The 16,737-nt window shown below is 46.1% G+C and overlaps 1 protein-coding gene across 2 annotated transcripts in view; it reads left to right on the top strand.

Moving 5' to 3' along the window:
- The first annotated feature begins 443 nt into the window (after positions 1 to 443).
- STON2 (stonin 2) overlaps positions 444 to 16,737 on the top strand; it is a 147,519-nt gene continuing 131,225 nt past the window's right edge. For both annotated transcript variants that reach the window (XM_032878549.1, XM_032878548.1), the window contains exon 1: positions 444 to 576. The gene's annotated coding sequence lies outside the window, so the exon portion shown is untranslated. The remainder of the gene's footprint in view (positions 577 to 16,737) is intronic.

The following is a 16,737-nucleotide window of genomic DNA, read 5'->3' as shown; positions in this document are numbered from 1 at the left end:
ATAAAAACAGGAAATCAAAACCCTGTAGGTTTTTGCAGGAGTGAGGCCACAGAAGCAAGGCTCCCCCAGTCCAGCCTTGGTACGAGGAGTGGGAGAGACTCCAAGGCGATCCCCACTCCCCGCCACCCCATGCTTCTCGTCCTACTTTCCACTTCATCCCTTTTCTCCACAACCGGCCTCCCCGGGCGCAGAGGAGCAAGATCCCGGTTTCGTGTCTGGTTCTCCGCCCGGAGGTGCAGCGGGGACGAGAGGCAGCGGCGCCGACAGGCAGCGGCGCCGGGGACACCGGGAGCAGGTCCAGGCGGCGCCCCGCCCATCCCACCGCCCCGGCTCCCGGCCACCCAATCAGCGCGCGTCTCGGGCGCGCGCTATGGCCAATCAGGAGCGGCGGGAGCGGCGCCAGGAGCCCGCGGGCGCGGAGCGAGCCTGGAGAGTCAGGAGCAGGCGGCGGCGCTGCGGCCGCGAGGGAGGGCAGCGAGAGCTGCAGGGCCGGACGAGGATCCCCGCGCCCGCGCAGCCGGCTCTACCGCGGCGGCGTTCCGGCCGACGCTCGGGACCCTGCAGGCGGCGTCGCAGGTAACAGCGCGTCCCGCGGTGGAGGGCGAGGGTGCCCCGCTGGTGGGGCTCCGCAGGTGGAGCGGGCGAGGGGTAGGAGTGGGGGTGGGGGTGGGGGTGGGGGTGGGGGCGGGCCGCCCGCGAGGTCCTAGCGCCGCGAGTGCCGCCCCTCGCCCAGCGGGTCCCTGAACCTCCGCGCGTGCCTCAGTCGGAGCCCCGGGGAGGCGCGACATTTCCACCAGCCGCAGGCGTCCGGGGGTGGGAGGGGGTGAGGTGAGCCCGCCTAAGGGGGGCGAGGTGGAGGGGGTTCGGGAAGACACCTGCGACTCCCTCACCCCTACGCGGACACTATTTGCCTACGGGTGTCTTCCCTGAGATGTGAGTCCCCGCGACATCTTTGTTGGCCCGTATAGGGAGGCGACAACAGGTGTCCCTGGGGACAGTGCTTCCCCCGCCACCCCGCTCCGCCCCGAGTGAAACTGGGTCTTGGCGTTCCGCTCCACCTTCGGGGTGTCCGGAGACAGGACCCTTGCCTGGCCTCTCAGGCGCGCTGCCCGCTGGACAGCGCCCAGAGGCTGCCTGGACCCGGCAGACCCTGGCTTTGGATGGAGTTTCCTCCGCGCGTTGCCAAGCAATTTGCTGGACACCCGCCTCTTACTGGGTGAAGAAGAGTTGAAGATGAGAGAGATAGAGACAGAGAGAGAATGAGAATGTGTAAGTGCATGTGTTGCCCCTACTGGAAGGCGCTCCCTGAGGGCTGTGGGTAAATCATTAACTGTCTTGTGCAGCTACTTGGCTTCTGAAAGGGAGAGACAGCCTTTCTCTCAGGCAGGTCATTCGTGCCCTCTGTGCCTCACTGCCCTCATCTGTAAGGTGGCCATAAATAATTGCACCTGCTCCATAGCGTCCTTTCGAGGATTAAATAAACCAATGCCTGCAAAACACCAAGCACAAGGCTATACGGAGTGGATGTTCTTTTAAAGAGTAAATCAGATGTGTCCTACCTGGCCCAGTGACCATTTGGAGCTCTGAACAGCTTTCTAAACTCAAAGGGGAAAAATGCTGTTATTAATGTTTCTGATCGTATCGTTTAAAGGTAATACATCCTTTGAGGAATTAAAAAAAAAAAACTTCATTGGAATGGCGAAAGAGATAAATGGATTCCGATTAGTAACTGAGAAAAGCTTTGTAAACCTTGAAGAAATTGTTATGAATGTCGTGTGAGAAGAATATCTTGTTTTTTTGTTGAATGCTCATCTTTGACTGGTATGGCTTAAGGGGGAGGACTTGAAGGTTCTTATACTTTCCAGTCCTCCCTTGGACAAGTTTAAAGAGAGGGAAAGGAAGAGAAAAACAAATAAAAAGCCCAACCACACAACAAAATGCCAGCAGCTCATAGAAACCTAAAATTGCCGTTCCTACTTTAGGCGGTTATTGCTATGTCTGACCTGGGTGGTCTGGTTTAGTTCTTTGCCACTGTGTCGCTTTTCTGTCCTTGTTTTCTTTCCCTTGTTCATTTACCAAAAATATCAATATGTAGCTGATTTACTTGGAATTCTGAACCTTCTGCTCCTTAACATCCTACCCTGTGACAGACCCAAAAGGTCCTGAGGGCATCGTCAGTGAGAATCTGCCTGTCTTAGCACGCCACACTACCTGGGAAAGGTACAGGCAGAAGGCTTCAGTTCTCCAGGTGCCCCAGTGCTCTTGCCAGGAGCCTTTAAATAAATCCATCCACTTAGAGAAAGTGATTATCTTCTCAGGGGGTAAGAAGCCCAGTTCCAGATGCAAGTCTTTCAAGTGTCGAATTAATTCCACAACCTTTTAACTTGTTGATAAGGAGACTTTTACTCTCTCCACCAGAATGGGAATGGGAGGATCTGAACACTTGGTGATGGAGGAGGGAGGGAGATGTGTGGGGCATGGGAAAGATTGCTGAGCTCAGAGCCAGACCCACACTTGGTGAAAACTGTTTCTGTGGCTGATGGCTGGGAAACCTGGACAAGTTGCCTTGCTTTTCTGAGCCAAAGTCTCCCACTCTGTAAAATGAGGGTTTAATTTTCTTTCTTTCTTCTTCTTCTTTTTTTTTTTTTTTTTTTAAGAGGAGTTGTTGTTCTAGGGATAGTACTAATGAATAGGAAGTTCCCAGCAAAGTTCCAAGGACACAGTTACAGGTCTGTAGCATCCAAATGGGATCCTACAGGAGTCGATCCGTTATACCTAGGAACGAGAAAAGACTTGATCGAGGAAATAACACCTGAATTGAGTGTAGAGGGATGAGCAAGTCTCCTATGCAGATAGGATTGAGGTGGGATTGGAAGGAAAGGTAGAGCAGAGGAGAAAGACATTCCAGACAGAGGGGTCTGGGGGATCAAATGTGCCATAATGGTCAGCTTAGGCAAAATAACAAATAACCCCCAAATTTCAATGGCTTACAAGGTTTATTTCTCATGTATCCTGAGTGTCCAGTGCAGGTCAGTTATGGTTCTGCTCCTTACCTGTTTTCATTCTGAGACCCTCCAGAGGCTTAAGAAACAGCCTCTTTCGGGGATAATACTGATCTCATGTAGGGGAATGGGAAAAAAGAGAATATGATGAAACAAAAATATGGCACTTAGTATCTGCTCAGAAGTCCCTTCAACTCTTATGCTCTTGGCTAAGGTAAATCACAGCCAAACCCCATGTCAGTGGGATGGGGAAGTATGAGCCTCCTGCAGACAGTGAGGTATGGCTAAGTAGGAGGGAAAGTGCAGAAGGAAACAGGGCCAGGGAGGTGGCTCAGATCCAGCGATGAAGGGCCCCCGGTTGTGTGCAGGTGTTTGGAACTTTATCTAATGGGCAAGGAGCAGCCACTGATGGGTTTTTAAGTTGGGGTTTGACCTGGTCAGATTTTTCAGGCAAAGCACATGTCTCTAGTGGCAATGTGGGGAGAAGACCAAACTAGGTGAGATTGAAAGTGAGAAATGATGAGGGCCCAAATGAATTCAGCAGCCTCAAATCTCCCTCGCTATCTGTCACATGACTTGAGGTTCCATTGCTGGAAAATTGTTCCCTTTTTTTTGAAGTCCTCTCCTAAGATGCACATGCTCTCTCATCTTCATGTCACCTAAAGCAGCGGTTCTCAAACTTCAGTGTGCCTCAGAATTACCTGGAGCCCTTGAGAAAACACAAATTTGTGGGTCCCACTCCTAGAGTCTCGAAGTCAATAGGTCTGGGGCGGCACCTGGGAATGAACATTTCTGACAAGAGCTCCAGTGTTGCTGATGCTGCCAGTCCAAAGTCTACACTTCGAAAACCATGGAGCTAAAAGGTGAAATTAAGGTGTGGTTGAGGGAAAGGCCTGAATAGAAGGGCCTAATGGAAGGAGGAAAAGTCTGGAAGGTCCCGGCATTCTCCATCTGGTGGATTTGCTGAAGGCTGGCAGTGGCAGTGGGGTCTCTGAGAGTGACTGATTGTCTAGGTTTATATTACACTGCAGATGTAATTCTCACCCTGAGGAAACAAAAGAAGTTTGGATTCACAGAAGAAGCACATAAGTGCTACTTTATCCCTCCCTTTGTAATTCTGCCCTGATTATCGCCCCCCACCCCCATCAGTGAGCACACACCCTTTTGTCTGGCTCGAGACCTCTCACTCAAGTCTGTCAGCATGCATCAGTTCTGATCCATCACAGCTTTAATTCTGGAACTGGGGTTTGCCCATTGGGTGGACATTTGGCCGAATTTTTAAATAGTCAGACCAAGACATTTCTTACTTCACTTGAGGTCATCTTCATGAATAAACATCTGTACCATATGATCATGCAAAGTGTGATCAACTCTCCCAAGATAAATAACCCCCTGAGAACTCAAGATGTCCACAGTTTAGCTTATACTGATGGGCAGGGCAGGTCGCACCAATTCCTTGAATGGTGACTCACCGCTCCTGTAATGAGAGAGCGTTCCAAGAGTGGACGTGAAGGAGAAAATATGTTGGCATGTACAACATGACACAAGAAATAAAACACAGCGGGGGTTTGTTTTCTTTTTACTCAATTTTCCTCAATTCTGGATGTTGGAAAAAGCGTTAACTCTGCCAGGGTCCTGATAATCAGCGATATGCCTGCTCACACCATGTGGATACATGAAATACTTTCAGAGTCAGCATTCTGGGTGCTGGCCAACAGGTTACAGTATTTGTTTCAAGGTGGTATGAGAGTGTAACAGTCCATTGGGGCGTGGATAGCCTGTACTAGAAATTATATGCATGTGAACTTCATATAAAATAAGAGATGTCATGGTGGGTCCAGACTATAAAATGAAGTGTGAATAATATGTGAAGAGATCCTTTTCCTAACAGATTTGACAAACCACACCTACAAGGTGTGCTTTCTGTAACCGCAGAACTCCTGTGGATTCTGCATATCTCCAGAGGTGGATGAGAAAGTTTGGAGCCATAACCTCTAGTCAGGAGGCCTGAAGACATCTCTGCTGGTCTGTTTCCCTCTCCAGGTAATTTTGGAAAGCCAGCTGTTTCACTTCCTCCTGTAGTCTTGGCCTTCCCTTGGTCAGCTCTACAATGAAACCCTGTAGCTCCCTCAATCTCAGGTCTCCAGGAAGCTTGGTCTAAAGTTGCAAAAGATTAGCAGACAAAACTCTAGACCTGAGTAAGAGTCAGTGAGGGAAGGGACACTTAAACTAGCCAGGAGGGATCTAAAAATGCTGAACATGTTCATTAGAAAGTGATACTTTTCCCCACTGGATAGCATTTATCTGGCAATGTGGTATTTAAGAAAAATACACATTAAACACTACACAAATAGTATCCTCTCTATGTGTTTATGTTGAATAAATGTTAAAAGTGTCATATATATTTTTTAACATCTCTATCAGTTTCAAGAGGTAGGTTTCTTGTGCTATAGCTGGTTTTCTGAAATGCAATTAATGAGAAACAGTTGGCCAAAAATCCACAGACAGATAATAGAAGGACAGGATTGAAAACCCAGTCCCTTGAATTTTTTGTTCATTGTGCACACCTCCACCATTCCAGCTGGCTTCAGACTAACCCTGACTTGTGCTCTGAGGTGGCTTCAATAACAGATAAGAGAAGGTTAATGTTCTTTGTGCAGTGTTTTCATAATGAGTGTGAAGCTACTTTGCAGATTGTTAATCGGCCAGTAAAATCTCTGCAAGGTGGCTTCGTGGGAATGGCGCTGGGCATCTTCTGGGTACCAGGCTCTGGGGAGGATGTGAGGAATTCAGAGAAGTGTAATGCTTATTCTTTTGACACAACCTCTAATCTCAGGGAGAAAGGGCATAATGTTCATACAGAATTAGTAGTAGTCAGATAACAGTGAGCTCAATAGTATAATCAAAGGGGGCACCACATGCTGTGAATTCAGAGACAGGGAATCTTTCTGAGGTTATGCTGAGCTGGGAAGGCTCATGGAGGAGCAGCCATGCTGGCTGGAGATTGAAATAGGGTTTAGGTAGGCACAGTGGGTGTTAGGGAACGGGCTCCTGTGAACTGCGGCTCTGATGGTCTACACAAGCTTGTTGAGGTCTGTGGCTAGACTTCTGTGTCTGGAGTGAAGGAGTCAAGTAGACCACTTCTTAAAGTCTTCCTTTCTTGACTGCCTTGTGATCGTCTAATTCTAATATTCTAATGGCTCGTATCACATCCTGAAAAATGAAGCCATTTGGTGATTTGTGAGCAGATGGGTAATCTGGACTCTACTTTGAGCTCTTAAAATGTTCGTTTTATTAATAGGAGAGCACTATGGAGCTAAGGATGTCAACCCTCTTTATAAATAAAATCTAATCCTATCATAAACTCTGTCAGACTGGCAGGCAGTTGGTCTCTCACTCTGCTTGCAGAATGACCTGGGAAGGTCAAGCAGCTTGTTTCAAGTCACGCAGGAATTCCCTGGCACGTCTGTGTGCGCTGGTCCCACCTCCCTGGACATTTGTTCGTGTCCCACTGAAGTTGCTTTACAGATATCCATAGGTCTGGGGTCACGAAGCACGTGGGGCTCTGTCCATCTAATTAGGACTTCCTCCATCTATTCTTATATCCCATGGAGGCTCTTGCGGCTGGAACCCCAAAGACCCTTGTTAATTTTAATTTGGGGGTGGGGTAATTACACCCTTCTCTTTCAGGCTGAATCCTGGCTCTCCCTGAAAGAGGTGCCGCTTTCGTGCTGTGGTCTGTGTACATTCACCATCTGAACGAACTGGCTTTCTCAGCACTTTTTCTGCCAAATGCCAGCCAGTGTAGTAGGACTATCAGCAGCTTTCAATCTGCCTGAACTTTGAAGTGAGACACCAGACCCTTGCCAGCTTGATAAAAATCACTCCATTGGTTGCCCTTTGAAGTGAGCTAATTGCTTAAAAAAAAAAAAAAAAAAAGGGAGATGCTTTAAATGAAAACAGATTTTATTCCTCTGTTTGTTTTAGAAACTGAATATATTTGTCTTTCTTGACTAGAGTTTTTAAAGGAGAAAGATTGTAATACCATAGCTAAGTGGATAAGGCTGGGGTGATCCGTAGCCCATGAGCTTTTTCGTTTGTCCATTATTTAAATGTGTGAACCAGAGCTGTCAGAAATACAGTTTTATTTGTATATTTTCCTACCCTTGGCCACACATAAAGTATTAATTTTTTTCTACGTCTCTCCTTGTCCCTCCATTTCCCTTTACTTAAGACTCTAAACAGTTGAAGGGTATGAACAACTTTTATTAGTGAAATTATCAAAATCACCCTCAGTAGCCACCATTCGTCGAGTCTTGCTGTGTCCCAAGTCTTCTGCTAACATTTTACTCCACATTATCTCACTTAATTTCCACCTCCACTCTGTGAGGTCAGAAATTAGTACTGGGGGTTAAGTAACCTGTCCGAGGTTGTCATGAAGATAGGGCTTTGACCTTACCTCAGTCTCTTAGTTCTAGAAGCTGTGCCCTTTGTCATTGCTGTATCTGGAAACCAAAGGAAAAATGCTCTAAAGGGTTAACGGGGGCAGTCTGTGCACTCTGGGCACACCCACAGAGATCCTGCTAGAAGGAAAGCTGTCCTTGTTTGTGCTCTGTCAGTTCACATGGTCAGCAGGGCTGTTGAAGCACACTTGCTTCTCTTCTTCTACCTTTTTCTTTCTCCTTAACATTTTTGGTATTACAGTCACATCTAAAAGGGGTGTGTGTATATGTTGGGAGGATCCATCTGAGTAAATTCAGCACATCCCAGCCACTCGCCAGCAGCCTTATTGGCCCAGTATTCTCCACAGCAGCCCCCACCCCCAGCTGCGCCACCCATCACACTCAGGGGCCTGGGAGCCCTCGTGCTGTGCTGTTGGCCAGAGCCAACTGTGTTCAGTTCCGGATCCCTGAGCAGGCCTTGGGGAGGCGGTTCCAAGGAGACAGAGTCATTTGCTGTCACATATTAGACTCCGCTGGGTGACCTGGCTGGTCACAGCACAGTGGCCAGGGGACAAAGGGCTTTGGTCCCTTGTCATTTGGCTACCAGTTTCCAGTGAAGAGGACAGACAATGTGCAGTCCATCTTGGCCAGGAACTTGGCAGAGGTGGGCCCCAGCCCTAAGAAAGCAAAGTAAAAAATAAGTTCATTTCTGTACCTTCAGGGGAAAAGTGTGTTTCATGCATGAAGCCTGGTAGACTCTAGAGCCAGACTGTCCTGATTGGAGCTGTGTGGTCTTGGGCAAGCTGTTGAACTTCCCTGTGTCTTAGTTTCCTTATCTGTGGAAAGGAGATAATGACGGTGCTTACTTCAGAGAGTTCTTTGGAGGGTTAGATGAACTTGTTAGCTGTAAGGCACTTTTGAAATCAATGTCTGGGTGATAGGAAGTGTTACTCAAGTGTTTTACAAGTAGCCCATCTAAAGTAGTAGGTGAACATCACTGTACATTGGTAGACAGTACTGGGATGGCTGCAGCTCACCTAATGGCTGTTGGAGACATGCTCCAGACAGGTCGTAGGCAAATGACGTCTTATTACGTGTATTAGTTGAGCTTGCTGTTTTAAAGAAGCATGGGAGAAATCTGTTTGTACACTGTCTTTTTGTAAAATGAACATGAGAGAAATCATGTAGGAGGAGGGGGTGGTCCAGGATGACTTGATATTTTTGTCCAGGGCCACAGCAAGATGGAGCCGCCATCATGCTGTATGGGAAGGCTTCTTGCATAGCAGCTTTGGAGGGAAAGTAGCTATTCTGTCATGGATATGTGACTTTTGAGAGGCCTATTAAACATGGAAGTGAAGGCCCTCCGTGGGCATGAGAGTCAGGGGAGAAGTCAGGGCTGGAGACATCTGTGTGGGGGTCCCTGATTGTACATGCAGCTAAAGCCACAAAGGGTTATTAAAGCCGACCTAAGAAGAGATGGGGCCATGTGGCTGAACCCGAGGACATTCCAGCTCCAGTGGAAAAGTCAGATTGTTCTTTTCTTTCTTTTCTAGTGTGAAATGAACTATGATGCTGGCCTTTTCCTTTGGAGAGTTTATCTCCTGAGCTCTGTCATGCTTGGACTTCAGAGGCAATAGACGATGGTCAGATACAACTTGACCTCTTCCTCCCCTTGTGTCTTGGGCAAGTGACTTATGGCCTGAATCTCAGTTTTGTATCTGGAGATGGGACTTGGTAGTAAAAATGCCCATCTCAGAGGTTTGAGGGCACAGTGGTGCAGCTGTATCAGTGTGATGAATCTGTTCATTGCTTTATCGCTGTAAAATTCTCACTGTTGGTGCCGACGTGTTGGAAGTGAGGATTGGTGACAGCTCACACATTTGTAAAGCCCTTTGCATTTCCCCGGAACGGAAAACCACATTTCAATTTAATCCATACTTTTTTTTTTTTTTTTTGTTCTTATTAAGAGTAAAAGAGGTCAAGAAGATACTGCAATAAATTCTGCACACACATGTCAGCGGTGTATGCTTTCTCTGTAATTGAAACACTGTACCCAGAAATCAAGTCTGGCCCATGGATGTGGCAGTTGGTATCTGACTCACAGCTACCCAAGCATTCAGAGACCCGAAAGCTGAAACACAGGAAAAAATGGATATCCTGGCAATGACCGTTTTTCAGGATTGTATACACTAATGTGTGTATGCTCATGTGTGCTCTTTGCCACTGCGAGCCACGTAAGAAGGCTCTTGCTTTTCTCTACTAAACTTACTGACCCTCCCTTACTGTTTTAAATTCCAGTTTTACACTTGGTTGGAAAATGCATCCAAGACCCTTGATTTCCCTCAGCAAATAATATGATTCTGGATCTGCTTTTTCAAAAGTCTCCCTCTCAGAGCTGAATAAGAACCCAGAGGCAGGGAGAATCAAATTCTGAAGTCTTTCTCTGGATTCTTTAATTAGCATATCTGCTGTGTTTGCATTTATGGTTTACATGCTCTGAACGTGTGTGGCTTTTCTGTTTTCTAAGAGTTAGCGTCAGTGAAGAAATATAACTGCTAGTGGCGGCAGGACCAAATACACATAGTGGTGTGGTTGATTTCTAAATCCCTGCTAGAATTTTTGAGAAAACTTCTCCAGATGGAGGTGGGTAGTGTGAGAACTGAAGCAGAAAAAATAATAGGAAAGAGCTTCCAGTGATTAAATTTTTCTTTCTGGTCTTTCAGGTTGAGGAAGTAAAGAGAATGGGCATAAGCAGTAGGAAATTTCCATCAACTTGGGAAAAACAATAGAATAAATAATTCTTGGCCATGAGGTGAGAGTCCAGAGAGTCACAAGGTCAAAGGATCCTGTCCCATTTGTCTGTGGTGACAGCCCCCCACCCCCCGCAAAAAGGAACGCCTCACCCTGAAACAATGAAGTGTCCCTGGGAAGCTGAAAAAGGTACACGCAAAGGGAATTTTTATAAATCACATCATTTCAGAACTTCAGCGCTGGTTATCCTTTTTTTTTAAATATTTCCCAAGTTTTCTTTAGTGAAAGTGTATTCCTTTTATAATAAAATATATATGTTAGAAAAAGAGATGCAAAAAAGGGAAATTCACCAGGAGCGTGGAGGTGGGTGAGTTGTCACCATTGAAAGGTTTTGAGTTGGTTGCATTTTTATAATGAGGATTATTTTATCCTAGAAGTTGTAACACTTCCTAACGTATCTGCTCTCTAAATTTACAGACTTCAAAAAAGGGGTGTTGACAGTATCTGTCACCCATCAAAACCCAAGACCCTGCCCTAGGAAAGCAGAGCCAGTCCTCAGTCAACAGAGAGTTACTCGACTCTTGCTCTGTGCCAAGCCCACCCAGAGTGGCTGCATTCCTGGCCACTGTCCCCAGCAGTTGGAGACACCCTTGTGCCCCTGCCTCTGTCAGCAATCATGAACTAGGGATATTTCTTGTTTGTAAGGGGCCCACTGCCTGAGGATAATGTCATAGTCAGCCTGGGGCCCTGCCGGAGCGGATCCCAGAGAGGCCTGAGTTTTAGTGTGGGGCTGGGTTGTTTTGGTTTTGTTGGGAGAGCGGGAGGGGAGGGATTCGTAGAAAAGGGAAGGAGATATCCTCTGCATTACTGAAAACGGAAATAAGGAATTATCAGTTCAGGGTCAGTGGAAGTCACAGTGCTTGGCTTCCTTCTGCTGTGCTCTTCTGGTATGATTTGGTTTTGTTTTGAACAGTTTGAGAGTGACACAAGCTAGATAAATTGTTCTAGGGTGGAGCTTTCCACAGAGAGTCGAGGGAACCCTAGGGGATTCATGGAGGGAACTTTGGCTAAGATGTCTGTGAAGCACCTGAAATTGTAAATATGTTGGATGTGTGTGTATTTACTTGGAGATGAGGGTCTCAGGCTTAAATGATATGTCAAACAGATGCAGAGATCCATACTTTTTTTTTTTTTTTTTTTTTAAATAAGAACCAGTTCTAGGGGGAGATGTTCAAGTTTGATTTGCACATCTTGGCCTTGACCCAAACTAGAGAACTCTTTCTAATGGATGACATGTGTATGTAGTGCAAGTATTGGTGTCAGTGTGAAAACATCTTAGGCACACCCAGAGAAACCCATGCTGCAGAAAGGTGAGGAAGGTTTCACTTCTTCAAGTGCTGGAGACCTGAAAGTTCAGAAATACACACTCCCTGCAGTTCTGTCTAATGCTTCCCCTTCTCCTTTTCCCAATGTCCTTGAGCTCACAGAGAGCTGCCCTAACTCTGTGTCACCAGAAGAGTTTGTTGAAGCGAGCACTAGTATCTCTTTTACATGGTCCTTCTCTGGGTTCTAAGCAAACCAGGTTGATTTTTGCAATAGAAGATTGGATTGGTACAGACCTTCATGATGGAGACAAGAGCAGGCATGGACAGTGAACTCCTGAGTGGCAGTTTATCTGGTGTCCTCCACATGAATGTTGACCTTCCTACCATTCTTGTTTTTCCTCCCATTATGCATTCTCTCTAGGTGACCTACTCCAGACCCATGGCTACCAATGACCTTTCAATCCATGTTATTAATACTTATTTTTCTTCTTCTGAGTTCTGGATCTATTTAAGAGGCCCTGAGACCTCAGTGTGGTAGTCCCACGGGCCTATCAAACTCATTGGGTTTAAAACTGAACTCATCTCCCTACCACCCCCTCAATCGTTCCTCCCCAAGAAGTCCTTCTGAAGGACAGTGAATGGCCAGAAATGTGTCCAGTTTTCTAATAATCTTTTTCATCCACCTACCACATCACTACTCCCTCAACATAAGTGAGCTCCATCTAGACTTTATTCCCATGTCTTGGTCTTTCATTTTAAATGGCTCATAAAAAACATCTTCCTTTTTATCCCTCATCTTGCCATGCCTCATCACTGTGATTACAAGCTGGTCTTCCCACCCTCCAGTCTGTCTTCCTCATTGGTTCCAGAATGATCTTTCTAAAATATGATTGAATCATATCATTTCCTTGTTTAAAATTGTTTAATTGATCTCCGTGGCCCTTAGGTCAAAACCCAGTCTTCTTGGGATGGCCCACAAGGCCCTGTCTGACCTGATTTCCTCATCTTTCCAGCCTGTTGTCTTACTATTCTCCTGGCTCATTTCTTCAGTCAAATGGAGCTGCTTGCAGTTCAGAAAACACAACATGCTTCACTCATCTCCTAGACTTTGTATGAACATATCACATTTTATTATAGCTGTTTTAAGTGGGGGAACTTATTAAAAACTATTACACTACAAGTTTCTAAGTCATGTACAAAACACTCTAGCTCTGCATCACCCCCATCTTTGCCTCTTGCCCCATTGCTAACATCACCCTGAATCTTGGGCCGTCCCTGAACTTAAAACTCATTTCCTAGCCTCATATTTTCCTCACTTAACTCCAGATCCTACCCCATTTCTGATACATACATACTCCAGGGGTTGGGGGTCAGTGATGAGTCATGTTAAAGAATGGGGCTAGCAGGGAGGTCTGGGGATGAAGGTAAGAGAGACAAGGATGTCTCTTGCACATACTTTTTGATACCAGATTGCTTTTGCTTAGTAATGTAGCTGTTTAAACATGGCTAAGTAAAATGGCACCCTCTAATTAACCACATTGCGTTGTCCTCTTTTGTTGTTACAGAGGCCATACTGCCAGCTTGGAATCTCCTTTTTCTTTGCCCCCAACTAATTTCTGTTCATCTTTCAAGCTCCTGCCCAGGTATCACCTTCCCTAAGTTTTCACTGACCCCAAGACTGGGGGAGGTGCCATTCCTCTATGTGTTCATGGCCCTGTTGGGTTCTCCTGGGGTACCTTGACTACACTGTATTGTGATTATCTGTTTATTTGCCTGTCTCCCTCTCCAAGGCAAGGTCTAAATCTTAGTCCTCTATCTCTAGAATTTCACTAGAACATGCCTAACAATAGGAGATGCTGCAGAAATCTTATTGAATGAATGAAGAATGTATGAATGGGTGATGTCCTGTGGCAGCCAGAATTCTAAGAACCTGCAGAAACTCAATGAGCACAAATAACTCACATTCCAAGAAGATTTATTAAATCATCTCTTCCATTTTCTGTCTATGTGGGATTGCATACCAGTACTGGTTCCTAGGTTCCTAGGTTCCTAGGTTCCTAGGAAGGTTTAACCTTCCTCTGTTGGCTAACTCTTAGGCACCACCTGAAATGCTCTTAGCCCCACTTGCCTCTGGGTTTTCTTGGTGACCAGCTCTGGTGGACTATACCATTCTACTGTCCAAAGCCACACTGGGCTTACTCCCACCACTTTTGGACTCAGATGAGGCATCACTCTGTAGGGTATGGGATCTGGGTTTCTCATCTGCTGCCGAAGGAGCCAGACAGTACACTCTGAAAGTATGGGGGAAGTTGGGTCACCATGGAATGAACTTTGGCCCAGTGAGGAACAAGAAACAGGCAGGAGCTGGCAGATAGTTTCCCTGTCAGAGCACTGCACCCTTTGATGGAAACTTTTGGGAGGCTGACGTCTCTACTAGCCTCTCTGGGGATGTCCAGTATGACCAAATGAGAAGATTCGTGTGACTGTCTTGCTCCATTTTATATTTGATTTCATTGTCTCATTTCTTTTTCTGACTCTGGCTTCCCTGGGATTGCCATAAAGTGTTGGCCTAGAAGCTTGGTCTCAGGCTCTGATGTCTAAGGAACCCAGCCCAAGACACATTCAAACCCACCATTATTTCCCTAGAGAAATAGGGGCCAGTGATGGGGGAAGAAGAGGGAGGAGCACTGTAGGTGAGGCAGTCTCTAGTATATGATCTGACAGGGCTTAGCTGGGAATCTGGGCCTTCAGCCATGCATGCCTGCCCTCTCTTCCCATGCAGCTTTGGCTAAACTTCTTCAGGGGAACTGGGCAGATGGGTCCATCAGTAGTAAAAGATCCATCATTTGGAACCTATGGATCTGGTCCCTGTGTAGGCTGGCCATCTGTTTCATGACTTCCTATTTTTAAAAATCTTTCTAATAAAAAAAAAAATCAAACACATATCTTTGGATGTCAGTGATGCAGCAGAACATTATACAGCTGAGAAAATTAATCCTGTGAGGTTTCTGGGTTTAAAGCTGAGCTTCACCACTTACCGCTTGTGTAGCTTTGAGAACGTTAGCAGATCCAAGCTTCAGTTTCCTCGTCTGGAAGTAGGCATTCACAATAGCACTCTTATGGAGCACTTACAAAGATCAGATGAGAAAATGCACATAAGGCGCTCAGCACAGTGCCACACAGAGCAAGCTGGCAGAAGCTATTTGCTGGGGTTATTATTCTCCCTTTAAGTTACAACTTGAGAGTGAGACAGAGTTGATCTTGGTATAGGAAACAAATATAATGTGACATTTTTTAGCCCTTAAAGGTTTTATTGGGTTCCTAAGAGGTGGTCTTTTGGTAAATGTCAGGCCAGCTTTAATCTTGCTAAACCAGGCGGGCAGGCACACTAAATCCTTCCATGGAGGCCATGTTTACCTGCTATGTATTTAATTTTGTTGGACATGTGAGAGTCACGTACGGTTTGAGACTAGTTAAATATAATTCCCACCTTTCAAGTACTTTTGAGGTTGCAAATCAATTCATATGAATCCCAACTTAATAAATTTGTGGAAACAAGAGCGGAAAGGCTTTACAACTTTGCTGTGATCATTCGGAGAATTTGGGGGCAGGGAAGATCCCAGGAAATAACCTCTTGTTCCTTCTCTGAGGTGGGTTTCAGTTCATGCCAGGTGAAAAGAAAAGTGCTTCCTCCATGGAAGCTTGTAATGGGGATTAACAATGTGTGCACTGGTGATTTTTTTGCCTTCCTGTACCAAGTTATATTAAGAGTCCTTAAACTTTAAACTGTAATCACAGTATATTATTAACTCTTTACAATGGGGCTATGAGTCTAGCTGCTTTACTCTGTTCCACAAATGCTTGTTGCTTTTCTTCTGTGAGGTCAGTCCTGAGCTTTGGGAATATGTTGGCAAAGGGCATAGACACTCCAGTTACCATTCTTAAGGGTCAGCAGTAACCCTGCAAGCCCCTGTAATGTCTGTCCACAACACTGGACACCAGAGAAACCTACTTTCTTGGGAAGTCTCTTGCTTTCATGATCCCGGAGTCCTCTGGTTTTCCTCTCAATTCTCTCACCATCTGGCTCTCTCACTTGGGGTGTCCCCATTTTTCCTTCCTCTTGCTTCCCTGTTTGCCATAGGTAGGCATGCTGTGGGACTCCGCCGTCTTCTTTTGTCTGTCTTTTTCTTCCTCTGTTGATAACCCGTTCCTTCCCTTGGCTTCATATATCATCGTGTGTGTGTGTGTGTGTGTGTGTGTGTGTGTGAAATCTAACTTTCTACCCCTAATTTTTCTCTAGGCCCAAGATCTCCATTTTCTATATCTCCCCTTTTGTTTCACAGTCCTTGAATGTCGGCATACCCCCAATTAAAACTCACTGCCCACCTCCACTCTCAATTAACTCCACGTTCCTCCTTTGCTTAGGATATTTTTTGGGTCCGTCTCTGCCCTCTGTTGGGCTGCCATCCTCTTGCTCACCCAGGCGTCATTGTATTTCCTTTCACTGTGGTTTCTTTTGTTCTGTTGAATGAAGAATAAGCTCAAGGATTCCTACAGCTGTAGGCATGCACTTCCACCTTCTTTCCCAGTCAAGGTTTTCTCCTGCTTTTTCTGAAGTGTGGATGAGTGGTAGAAAGACATGTGTGGGGCTGCTGGATGGGCACAGCTCCAGGGGCAGCATTCCCATAAAGAGGCACTGTTCCCTTTGCCTTGTGTGTACGTGAATGGTGCCTCCCACAGTTGTGCAGTGCAGTGCTGTGGGGGTGTCAGAGTGCCAGGGGATGGCGTGCTGGTGAGGACTTCTGGGGAGGGGTGGATGCTGAAAAGTGGAGTGGCTGGGAAAGAGTTAAGGGGAGTTGGCAGTGCAGCTCGGGAGGAAAGTTCTGTTTCTATGAAAGAGGGAAATATGGGGAAATTATTTTTCTCTCTGTCCTCTACCTGAGAGAATAAAGCTGTATGTTTTTCTTGGCAAATCTGCACTGAGCTGACTTCATTTAGAGCCACCCACCAAACTTGAGATCGGTGGCCTAGACCTGGATTGTCCTCTAATTCTTGTTATTGTTGATATTGGGAGCATTGGCAGGAATTTCTAAAATGAGGGTTGCATGTTGCTGCCCCTGTACCCATGCATTGGGATAATCCGAGATTCTCCAGTAACAACTGGACTCTTAGATCTGGTTTCCATATGGTCCAAAGGGATTGGTAACAGTGCTGGTC

Source organism: Lontra canadensis, unplaced genomic scaffold, assembly GCF_010015895.1.
Source record: "Lontra canadensis isolate GAN:19392208 unplaced genomic scaffold, GSC_riverotter_1.0 scaffold64, whole genome shotgun sequence".
Taxonomy (NCBI): Eukaryota; Metazoa; Chordata; class Mammalia; order Carnivora; family Mustelidae; genus Lontra; species Lontra canadensis.
The sequence above is the reverse complement of the archived record's forward strand: the minus strand, read 5'-3'. Positions and strand labels throughout refer to the sequence as shown.